Raw genomic sequence first — 12,483 nt, forward strand, 5'->3', positions numbered from 1 at the left:
CATGGTCACTGCCTCCCAGGTTCCCATCCACTTTTGCTTCCCCTACTAATTCTTCCCAGTTTGTGAGCAGCAGGTCAAGAAGAGCTCCGCCCCTAGTTGGTTCCTCCAGCACTTGCACCAGGAAATTATCCCCTACACTTTCCAAAAACTTCCTGGATTGTCTGTGCACCGCTGTATTGCTCTCCCAGCAGATATCAGGATGATTGAAGTCGCCCATGAGAACCAGGGCGTGCGATCTAGTAGCTTCTGCGACTTGCCGGAAGAAAGCCTTGTCCACCTCATCCCCCTGGTCCGGTGGTCTATAGCAGACTCCCACCACGACATCACCCTTGTTGCTCAGGCTTCTAAACTTAATCCAGAGACTCTCAGGTTTTTCTGCAGTTTCATACTTGAGCTCTGAGCAGTCATACTGCTCCCTTACATACAGTGCAACTCCCCCACCTTTTCTGGCCTCCCTGTCCTTCCTGAACAGTTTATACCCATCCATGACAGTACTCCAGTCATCTGAGTTATCCCACCAAGTCTCCATTATTCCAATCACTTCATAATTCCCTGACTTTGCCAGGACCTCCAGTTCTCCCTGCTTGATAATTTAGGGCAAATGTTTTAAAAAGTGCCCACTAGTCTCTCTAAAGTTGGGCACCAAGATTAGTAGACGCTTGGAAATTTAAACTTAAGCAACTTGTCCAAAGATGCAGAGCAAGTCAATGTCAGAGCTAAATATAGAAATGAGATCCCTAGGTCACAGCTACCCGATGTAACTATGAGGCTGCCTTTCCTCTCATGATCCATTGGCCCTAGCAGAATGACATGCAGCTCCCCGTGGACAGGACTTGATAGCAGTTTGTATCTTGCTTTTGGGGTGGCATGGTTACAATAGACTTTCTTATTCACTCCCAGCTTCTTTACCTGACTTTATGGAGTTATCCTGGTCACATACGCTCCTTACAACTGCCGTGTGTTGCCATGGACACTGAACACAACTCTGAGCAGCTTGTTTGAGAGCTCACCCCTTGCTGCAGTCAATTATACCAGTGAACATCATTCCAAACAGCATCTTGAAGTCAATTGAAGTAAGTGGAATATGGACATCATTCCTCAGTAGGCAGCTCCTGGGCAGAATTCAGCTCCTCCATCCACAGCAGTGTCATGCTCTTGGCAGTTTCTCTAATGCTTGACCTAAGAGTGAGCAAGGTGAGGGTGAGTGATGCTAATTCACACTTCTTCCCAAAGGGAGGGCCAAATCCTGATTGGCGCTGAGAACTTGCGGCTCCGTTGGAAGTCAGAAAGAGAGGAAGGTGCTCAGTGTCTCTCAGGATTTGGCCTGGGGTGTCAGCTATTATAGTAAGTCTGTTGAATTCTCTCCTATCAGTTGGGGGGAGGGATAGCTCAGTGGTTTGAGCATTGGCCTGCTAAACCTAGGGTTGTGAGCTCAATCCTTGAGGGGGCCATTTAGGGATCTGGGCCCGGAATTGGTCCTGCTTTGAGCAGGGGGTTGGACTAGATGACCTCCTGAGGTCCCTTCCAACCCTGATAGTCTGTGATTCTATTCACTCCCAGAGTAAATTGTTCCTATCTGGTGACCCCAAGCTTATCCAGACTGGCAAATGGCTTTAATTTGGGTCTGTGCAGACAATGAAACTAGTCTACAGTGTCATTGGCTAACATGCCCTCTATGAACTTCAGTATTTTTTGTGCAACAGCATCTTTGACACAGCACAGAGACTTAGCATCAATCCCAGGAGCTGGAGGTGAAGTTACTGTAACAATAATTTGCTCTGACAGCGTATAGCTCCTTTTAACCCATAGCACTTCACAGGAGGGGAAACTACGGCACTATCAAGGGAAGGACTTGCCCAAGGTCATGCAGCAAGTGGGTGCCAGAATCTGTGTTAGAAGTTAGTCCAGGTTTCCCTCGCCCACCAGACCCCAGGTCCCCATGTTTACTGAGCACTGTTTGTTGTCTGGAGAAGCTTCTGATTCAACCTCAGGCAGTTCATTATCCATTTGTTGATAAAAGCTATTTACTGTGGCCTCATTTTGGTGCTGCTTCTTTGTGTTTGTTGCTTGGGAACTCATGTCACACAACATGTGAGTAAGCGATGCTTTAGTCACATCACCTCTCTGTGTCTCCATTTCCCCATCTGAAAAATACAGAGAACAATGCTTACTTACCTGTGAGCTATACAAACAGAAGTGCTAGGTATTTAATAATACCAATGCATTATTAAAAACCATTAAAATTATTATTAAAAATCATGTGTATAGTGCCAAACAATAATACAGTGCTTTACTAATATAGAGTAAGATGTTCTGTGCCTCAACAAGTTTACAATCTAAGAGAGACAAGAGCAGAGATTAACTGGTCAGCCTGGACATTCCAGTAACATGGGTTGTTTTTTGGTTTGGGTTTTGGGTTTTTTTTCATTTAATGTAATATGCTGTAAATAGCCCCTTTCATTCCAAAGTATCCCCAACCCCTTATGCTCCTGTCATCTTCAAAGTACAGTGCAAACACTAACTAGTCCACACAAGAGCACTGTGACCTGAAGCTGATCTAAATAACAATTCAATGTCCACATAGAACTTCAAGGTGTCACTTCACTTCACTGCACCCTCTGGCACCAAAAACCCAGGCCCCAACCATGTGTGATAAAGGAGAATTGCTTGTAGCGGTATAAGGCTTACAATATGCAGCCAAGCAGTTCTGATTCTACCCAATAGAAGGCAGGGGTGAGACTCCAGCTAGTTCAATAGTGTAACACTATTCTCATTTTACAGTTGAGGAAAATAGAATATGGAAAAGTTAAGACGCTTGTCTAAGGACACACAATGAGTCCAGTGGCTGAACCAGGCTCGGAGTCCAGGATTTCCTGACTCCCCATCCATTTCTCATTTCTCATTAACCCAGTTAAGGATTTATTAATGAGTTTAATGTTGACTACATTCCCTTAAATGTGCTATATAAAAGGTGCTGAGTCCTGCAATTCCCACTGAGTGGCAGGTGGTCAGCACCTCTTAGGATCAGGCCTGAAAAGTTGTTTTCAATCTCCAAGCTAGGCAGATAGGTGATGGCTAAGCCTGGTAGTGTGTGTATGTATACATATATATGCTAGTGTAGGATAGCAATTGAGTACTGTGAATGCCAAAGAGAGGAGGGGTGACAGAAAAGGGAGATAAATCAATGGTGTGGGTTAGAGGACAGAGGAGATAAGAATAGGAATCAGGGAAGAAGCAATAGGGGTAGCTTTTGCTTATGGGTCACAAATGTTTACCATGGCTCTCGTGATTCTGCATGATGGCTAGCTGCTTGTGATCCCTATTACTTCTGCACTCAGCAGTACTTTTATTAAAGATGCTGTAAGGTAAGTCATATTGGATTCCTTAAATACCTAGGACTTTTCACATCAAAGTGCTTAAGTGGCCCTTCTGCCTCTGGTGTGATGCTGGAGCTACTCAGAATTCTGCCTGTAGGTCAGGGCGTGGATTCTGTACCCTCCAATGCCCTGCATGTGATTCTCTTCTCTAAAGCCTGATTATTTAGGCTTTCGGGGGATGGGAGTGGGGTTGAATTCCACCCTAGGGAATTATCCATTTCTGGTGAGCACTATAGTGCTCTGCTTCCCATTCCATACATACAGATTACTGCATGGGTGGTTCATATGATTATGTTCAGCAGCTGCTGTTTTCAGTGGATGGGATGGGAGGTTTATTTTTTGTAAAAAAGTGTAACAGGGTCCATGACCTGCCCCTCTTCCTGGGGCCCACTTGCTGCCCCCAATAAGGCTCAGAGAGGCTTCAGGGTTGTGCAACACCTGTGTCTTTATTTACCTGCAGTTATCCCACCACCAGTGTTTATCTATTTACAAGCTTTACAGGATTATTCAATCTCTTTTACAGGCAGAGTCAGCCTTCAGCTAGGAGGCTCCAGTTCCCTCCCCGACCGACCGACTTCTCCCTGGCTGCCCCCCTGGCTTCTGGCTCCCTCCCCAGCCTTTATAGCCCTTGGCTTGTCAGGCCAGCAGGTGTAGCCAATCCTCAGGCCAGCATCAGGCTTTTTCCATCAGCCCCAATCTGTTTCCCCTGATTGGAGCTGACTGGGCAGGGGCTAATTAGGTGCTTTTGCACCAGCACCCTGCTACATACCTCCCCCCTTAAGCCAATGCCAGGCCTGATCTTCTCGGCCCTGCTTTCCTCGGCCTGGGGTTTTACTCTGGGGGTGCCCTCCCTGCCCAGTGGGATGGTCCCTGGGCTCCACCCAGTGTTTTCACCAGGAATTGAAATGGGGGGGGGGGGTCAAATTTACAGGGGCCGATGAGGGGTTGAGACCGTGAGGGTGAAGGTGGGCTGTATGGTACCACAGTAAAAAACTGAAAAATGTTTCATGACCATTTTATTAGATTTTAAAATCATCACACAAATTAAAGTTGGCTACTCAAGCCTTCTATGAAACACTACATCTACATCCTTCTTGGTTTCTTGTTATAATTTTGCACAACTCTGTTAATGAACTTCTTGAATGCAATGCATTCATCTTTGCTGGCTTCTCGTGTGTCCGGTACTTCCATTCCTTCAGTTGATATGCTCATTAGTTCATTCACATGACCAGGCAGAAGGCGACTTCTTTCAAAACACAAAATTTTATTCAATGATGAAAAAGAATGTTCAACTGTAGCCGTTGTGATTGGGAGTAGCAAGAGATGAATTTCTACTTCTTTCAGCCCAGGAAACATAGCACAAAGATTGGGTTGAGCCACTAGTGATGATAAAGAAGAATCTGAAGTCAAATCTTCATTCATTCGTCATATGATATTCCACTCTGTGTTCAAATTCTCTGTTCTGTCCTGATCACATGGCAGCCCCATTGCTGGTAGTGCCTCACTCCACTCAACTGTCAGTGTTTTATAGGACAGGGATCTGTAAAAGCTACGTAGAGGTTGAGCAGAATCTAGAAATCGCTGTTGTAGATTTTTAAGAATCAAGTCTGTGTACTTTTTCAGTTGTCTTAGCAAACACTTCTTGTCCTCTTCACTTAAGGATTCAATATAAATGCCTTCGTTAGTCAACTTCTGGACTGAAATCTTTGCTTCTTCCAGTACCTTTTCAATGGATAGCTCTCTGATTGATCCAAATGTAGCTTCTATTGCTGAACAGAGATCTACTACTGTTGTAGCAGATGCCGGGATGGCATTGTTTAATGACCCAAGTGGTTTCAACAGTAGACTTATAAGAGAGAGAACGGCAATAGTCTTCTCTGAATGTAGTAGCAAAAGTAATCCACCAGCCTCACTACTTAGATCCATCCCATCTTGGTAGATACTTTCCAAAGCCAGTAATAATGGCTGGAGTAATTTTAAGACAACAGCCAAGGATTGCTCATGAGAAAGCCAGAGGTATTTCCCAGGTTGGACTAATTTGAACTTCAGTCCCAGTGTATCTTCTATATTTTCCAAGATATTCAGTCTTTTTGGACTCTTGCTGAAAAAAGAAAATAATGAAGACATTAAATGTATAGCTTTTTAAATGTCTTTTGAAGCGTCTACAGCTCGTACTAGCACTAGTTGGAGTAGATGGCCTTTGCAGCGTGTATAGGAGAGATTAGGGTTACACTTTTCTCTGAGCAAAGCTTGTACTCCACCATGTCTTCCAGAGAAGTCTGCAGCTCCATCCAATGCACAAGCAGCCATCTGTTTGGGGTCCAATTGACAAGCATTTAACTCTTTGGCTGCATCTGTGACAACCCATATCTTCAATCTAGAAATGCATGTACTAGCCTACCACTGACATCAAGATAATGTACACAGAGACTTAATACTTGATGACCATTTGCACTGGTGCATTCATCAGCCATGTATGCAAATTTTCTGAATGCAGTGAGAGTTCTTCACTTTTTCAACTGTTGAGTCTTTCACTGTTGCACCACATGCGCCTAGCCAGTCAGCTGAATTTCTTGCAGAAAGATAGTGGGGGGGAGGGGGGGAGGGAAATCCCTGGCTCCACCCTGTGGGATTTTGGCATGCCCCACCCACAAAAGGTGCATTGGGTAGGGGGTGGGCCACCCCACAAGTCCACCTCCGCCCAGAGATCATCACACCAGTCACAGCCTTAGGCAGGTCACCCCGGACGCTCTCTTTCCTTCTCTGGTGGGGGAGACGGATCAGAGCCAACTGCCCTGAATCTGCCCCCTGCCTCCGGTTCCGGCCCTCTGCCTCTTGGAGTTTGGGCCTCCCTCTTTTGGGTTTCTACCTTCTGATATTTCTTTAGCTTCTTTACCTCTATCACTGGGATTCCCTCCCCGTGTGGTCCTGTCCTAGGACATTTGTTCCTTCATCGGTCCCTCCAGTAGGGTCCCGATCCTGGCTGTGTTGTCTAGGGTTTGTATCTTTTTCCCCTTGAGGTTGTGGAGACTCCCCTTTCCCAGGGTCCATCCCCATAGGGGACTGGCCCCCTCCCTCTAGGTCCTTCTCTCCCGCTTTCTCTGTTGTTCTCCTCCCTGTGCCCTCTTTCTCTTTTGGGGAAGGGTTCCAATCCAACCCCAGGACCACGGGGTAGGGCAACCCCTCTATTACCCCCACCCGCTTCCAGGCAAATCTTCCCTGCACCTCCAGGGGTACCTGGGCCATGGGACAATACTCCCCATCCCTGTGGATGCACTCCACCAGCATCCTTTCTCCAGGGATAAGCCAATGCGGCTTCACCAAGCAGCGCTGTATGAGGAGCGGGCTGAGGCCGTATCCACTAGACCCCTCTGGGGCTTTCTCCCCACCTGCACGGGGATGGTGGCTATTCCATGCCTCTTCCTCTCGGTCCTCCAACCTTGGTCCAACCACAGAATTCAGCAACCCCACAGTTCATCACTGGGCAGTCATGGCTCTTATGCCCCTGCTGTCCAGTGCCAGCACACAAGCTGCCCCGAGCGGCTAGGGGTTCCCTTGTGCTCCTCCCATCGTTTGCCTACCGGCTTCCCAGCGGGGTGCTCATGGGGTTTCTTGCCTCCCTCTGCGTCTCGCAGGGTCCAATGCTCCCTCGGGGGGAAGTTTGCCTCTGCATACTCCTCTGTCCTTTTGACGGCGGCTTCTACAATGCCAGGCAGATGTCGCCGCACCCAGACCTGCATGCTATCGGGGAGGCACTGCACAAATTGTTTGAGGATCACCTGATCCATTATCTGCCCCACTGTTTGGGTGGCAGGCCTCAACCACCGCGTCACCCAGTCCGTCAATCTCTGGATGAAGGCCCGGGGCCACACACGCCCCGGGCTGCCTGAAACTTTTGCCGGTATTTCTCTGATGAAAGCCCCAGGTGGTCCAAGATCGCTGCCTTCACTGCATCATAGTCCCTAGCCTGGGCATCTGTCAGGGCCATATACCCTGCCTGCGCCTCCCCAGCAAGATATGGGGCAAGCCACACAGCCCAGGTTGTCCTGTCCCATCCCGTGCCCAGGGCCATCCACTAAGAGGTACCCAAAAAGGCATCAGGGTCATCTGCCAGGGCCATCTTACAGATGCTGAGGGCAGGGGCCAGGGGCCATCTCCCCCTGCAGGACTCACCAGTTTCTGCAGGACTGCCGCTGCACTGTTGCCTGTTCCTTGATGAAGTCCTGCAAAGTCCATTGCTGCTCAGCCTGCCAAGCCAGTAAAGCTTGCCTCTCCAGCTGGTGGGACTGCTGAAAGGACTGCAGTGTCTTCTGCATCTCCTCATGTTGCTCTGTGAGCTACTGCAGAGTGCCCTCCAAACTGTGTCTCTGGCAAAGGATCCCGGACAAGCCCCCATGTGTAACAGGGTCCACAACCCACCCCTCTTCCTAAGGCCCACTTGCTGCCCCCAATAAGGCTCAGAGAGGCTTCAGGGTTGTGCAACACCCATGTCTTTATTTACCTGCAGTTATCCCATCACCAGTGTTTATCTATTTACAAGCTTTACAGGATTATTCAACCTCTTTTACAGGCAGAGTCAGCCTTCAGCTAGGAGGCCTCCAGTTCCTTTCCCCTAACTGACTGACTTCACCCTGGCTGCCCACCCTGGCTCCCTCCCCCCTCCCAGCCTTTATAGCCCTTGGCTTGTCAGGCCAGCAGGTGTAGCCAATCCTCAGGCCAGCATCAGGCCTTTTCCATCAGCCCCAATCTGTTTCCCCTGATTGGAGCTGACTGGGCAGGGGCTAATTAGGTGCTTTTGCACCAGCACCCTGCGACAGAAGGCTAAAAACTGAAACCATAAAAATTGTGTTGAACAAATCACACAAAACAACTGAGAAGGAAAAACATTGTAAATTTACGTAAGGCAATGAAATCACAACTGATAAACACAATTACAGTGGAAAGATATCATCTGGGTCTGAACAGGACACACCTTACTTATTCCTATAACAAACAACATGGGGACAGAGAGGTCACCATCACCTATACTCACACGGCAGATGTGTAGTCATGTTGCTTAATACAGTACTGGAAGGAGCAAAGACACCTACAGTGATGAGTGCCATATAAGAGCCTATATAGAAAAGAACCAAAAATATTCAGACTTCCCTCCCCATCCTACCTCACCACAGGGTGTTCAGTTTCTAATGAGTTTCTCTCTGTACTCCTCATGCACTTAGCATAGTGTGGTTGTTGTGGGATATCCAATACCCAATAAGAACATAATTAAGTACTATAATATTGATAGTTACTATAGATACGCTGCCAAGATTTCAAAATTGGGTGGCTAAAGTTGGGTGCTTAAGACCAAATTAAGGCATCTAAATAACTGTTTTTAAAAGCTGCTGAGCACCTATAAGCTCACTCATTTTACCCATTTGTGAAAATCTTGGCTTGTAGAAAGATACTATAGATAGGTAGGGCAGACAGATATCACAGTATCATAGCAGATACACAGATGCTATGGTATGTAGACATGGACAGATGCATATATATACAAAAACAATAGTATTGATAGAGTAGATAGAATACTGCACAGCAGATGAAACTTCAAATAATATCCATTGATTTTATTTTAAATTTCATTAAATGTTCCTATTCATAATTAGACTGATTTTATATCTATATCTATATTTATGTTTATCTATTTATCTATCTATCTAGCTATAGATCTAGATCTAGATATATATCTTAATTTGGTCTATAAACTTACTAACAGATGGTTTATGTGCAGAGTGCGCACTTGTTTCCTTTTCGACATTCATATTTAATTTTTACGAGTACAAAACCACAAGGACATCAACTCTATGATCTGACCAAATTCCAGTTTGAGGAATTGACTTCTGCCAACTTGCAATTTCTCAGTCTGCATTGTGGTCAGGAACAAGATTATGTACAATCCGTGTCACAGAATGAAAGTCCTTTCTCTCCTGGCCATGTCTTCATGGGAAAAAAGAAACTCATGTTCTTAACTCAAGTTAGCGAACACACAATAAAATCCCTGAACACAAGGCTGTTTTTGTTTTCACATGAGTTAGTAGGTCGAGTTAAAGACCAGGCTTCCCCCTAAGTCTTTAACTTGACCTGATAACTCATCTGAAAAGTAAGTACTTGAGTTAAGAACACACAATTTTTCCTGGTGAAAATCCATTTTGAAGCACTTGGAGGAGAGGAAGTTGATCAGGAACAGTCACCATGGATTCACCAAGGGCAAGTCATGCATGACCAACCTGATTGCCTTCTATGATGAGATAACTGACTGTGGATATGGGGAAAGTGGTGGAGATGATATACCTTGATTTTAGGAAAGCTTTTGATATGGTCTCCCACAGTATTCTTGCCATCAAGTTAAAAAAATATGAATTGGATGAACAGACTACAAGGTGGATAGAAAGCTGGCTAGATCGTTGGGCTCAGTGGGTAGCGATTAATGGCTCAATGTCTAGTTGGCAGCCGGTATCAAGTGGCATGCCTCAGGGATCTGTCCTGGGGCTGGTTTTGTTCAACATCTTCATTAATGATCTGGATGATGCGATGGTTTGCACCCTCAGAAAGTTCGCAAATGACACTAAGCGGCAGGGAGAGGTAGATATGCTGGAGGGTAGGGATAGGGTCCGGAGTAACCTAGACAAATTGGAGGATTGGGCTAAAAGAAATCTGATGCGGTTCAATAAGGACAAGTGCATAGTCTTGCATTTAGGTCAGAAGAATCCCATGCAATGCTACAGGCTGGGGACCAATGGGCTAAGCCGATCGAGGGAAGTGATTATTCCCCTCTATTCGGCACTGGTGAGGCCACATCTCGAGTATTGCATCCAGTTTTATGCCCCCCACCACAGAAAGGATGTGGACAAATTGGAGAGAGTCCAGCGGAGGGCAATTAAAATTATTAGGGGGCTGGGGCACATGACTTATGAAGAGAGGTGAGGGAAGTGGGCTTATTTAGTCTGCAAAAGAGAAGAGTGTGTGGGGAGGGTGGGGGGTGGGGAGGGTGCGGATGTGATAGCAGCCTTCAACTACCTGAAGGGGGTTCCAAAGAGGATGGAGCTAGGCTGTTCTCAGTGGTGGCAGATGACAGAACAAGGAACAGTGGTTTCAAGTTATAGTGGGATAGGTCTAGGTTGGATATTAGGAAAAACTATTTCACTAGGAGGTTGGTGAAGTACTGGAATGAGTTACCTAGAGAGGTGGTGGAATCTCCATACTTAGAGGTTTTTAAGGCCCAGTTTGACAAAGCCCTGGCTGGGTTGATTTAGTTGGTGTTGGTCCTGCTTTGAGCAAGGGTTAGAGTATATGACCTCCTGAGGCCTCTTCCAACCCTAATCTTCTGTGATTCTATGAAAACAAGGCCTCAGTGACTCCAGATCAAAACTGCACTGTTTCCAAATCAAAACCTGATTTTCTAACCATCAGCATTACAAACTCAATCTAGAATATGAAAATCCATGTGTGTTCTTTTTGTGTCTTGCATAATAATACCTAACACTTTAAGCACTTCCTGTCTTCATAGTACTGTTCAAACATTAGTTACAGCATCTACCATTACAAAGGCAACAGTTATAAAACACAGTGATATCTGAGATTATCACCTTTATCCCCGGGAATTAGAATTGGAGATTGGTAATTTGTAGTCAAGACTGGCAAATAAGAACTCTTTAATGGTTTGTACTCTAGTTAATCCTCACCACAACTTTGCAAAATTGTTAAGAATTATTGTCCACATTTTACAGATGGGCAAACCAAGAGATGGAGAGGTTAAGCAACTTGCCCAAGTTAAAACAGTCCTTTGTGGCAGAGTCACGATTAATATTATTAATATTTAACACCTGAATATATCAGCCTCGGAAAGCCTGGGTCTTTGCATGGCAAGTAAAGAAACAGTCCCTGCCTGAAAGAGTTAATAATCTACACCAAGAAGATTAAAATCCAGCCTACAGCCTCAGCTCCGTTTTGTAAGTAAACTAAGCACAAATTGGTCTTGGAAGTAGGATTCCCACAGGATTAAAACTCTGGACAAGCAATCCCCATCTCTGATTTGTACCAGAAGGTTATGTCATGTGTCATATGTGCTTCTTGGAACTACAAAACTGAGCCAGAAAACTTGCCTGATTGTTGGTGTGTCATGGTCAGCAGTAGAGCTGGGTGGAGAAAAGTAATTTAAACTATTTTGTTTAGGATTTTAATATTTCAAAATTTTTGAAATTCTCCACGACAGGCAGGGACCAACCCTCTGAGGGCCATTGGAAACTTCTTGGTCAGTACCTCTGAGATAGGCCAGATAAGAGGTGGAGGAGGGTGACAGTGTCTGTGAATGCATGTGTGTATGTGTGTGTTGTATGCCCCCTGCTGGCATGGATCAGCACTGCTCTTCTCTGTGTCCTGGACCCCAGTCTGCCCTGGGGCAGTCCACATGGAAGACATCCTTAGAACCATAGATCCAGAAGCCTCGGCTTCCCAGCCGGCAGCTGAGTGGGCGAGCTGATTGGAATCCAGACAGATTTTGAAACCCATCTGGCAGGCAGGGTTGCAGCTTCCATCAGCACTTCAGCAAAATCACCATATCTCCAGGAACTGTTTTGGTTTCCCAAAAGAAACAAAGTTGTATTGGAATTTCCTGCCCAGGTTAGTTTTAGGTGGGATAGGGTAAATCACTTCAGCTGCATATGCTATCAGAGAAGGGCTGAACTGCAAGGTGCTGAGTGTCCTCAAGTCCCTCAGGAGTCCATGATTGCAAGGTGCTCCTCATCTCAGAGAACCAGGCCTTAAGTGAGGGCACTTCCAAGGGCTTCTCGGTGCTGTTTTGGCTAACTGCTAAGCTGTTAAGTGGGGTCCTGCTGGTGCTACTTTGGAATATGCCCCTATTGAAACATGCACATATCCAAGAAGCTCTCTGGCCCCTTGTGGATTTTGCATCTGGAAGAGCCTGTCCCTTGAATTAACTGCTGTAGATTGTGCAGAACTGTGATGAAGGCAAATTAAATCTGCAGTGATTTGATTTTCGGAGTGGGGCAGGGGCCCAGTTGCTTCAGTGGCAGAAATGCAAGCAGGGCCAGAAACAGGATATTAG

This window comes from Natator depressus, chromosome 1 (genome assembly GCF_965152275.1).
Source record: "Natator depressus isolate rNatDep1 chromosome 1, rNatDep2.hap1, whole genome shotgun sequence".
NCBI lineage: Eukaryota > Metazoa > Chordata > Testudines > Cheloniidae > Natator > Natator depressus.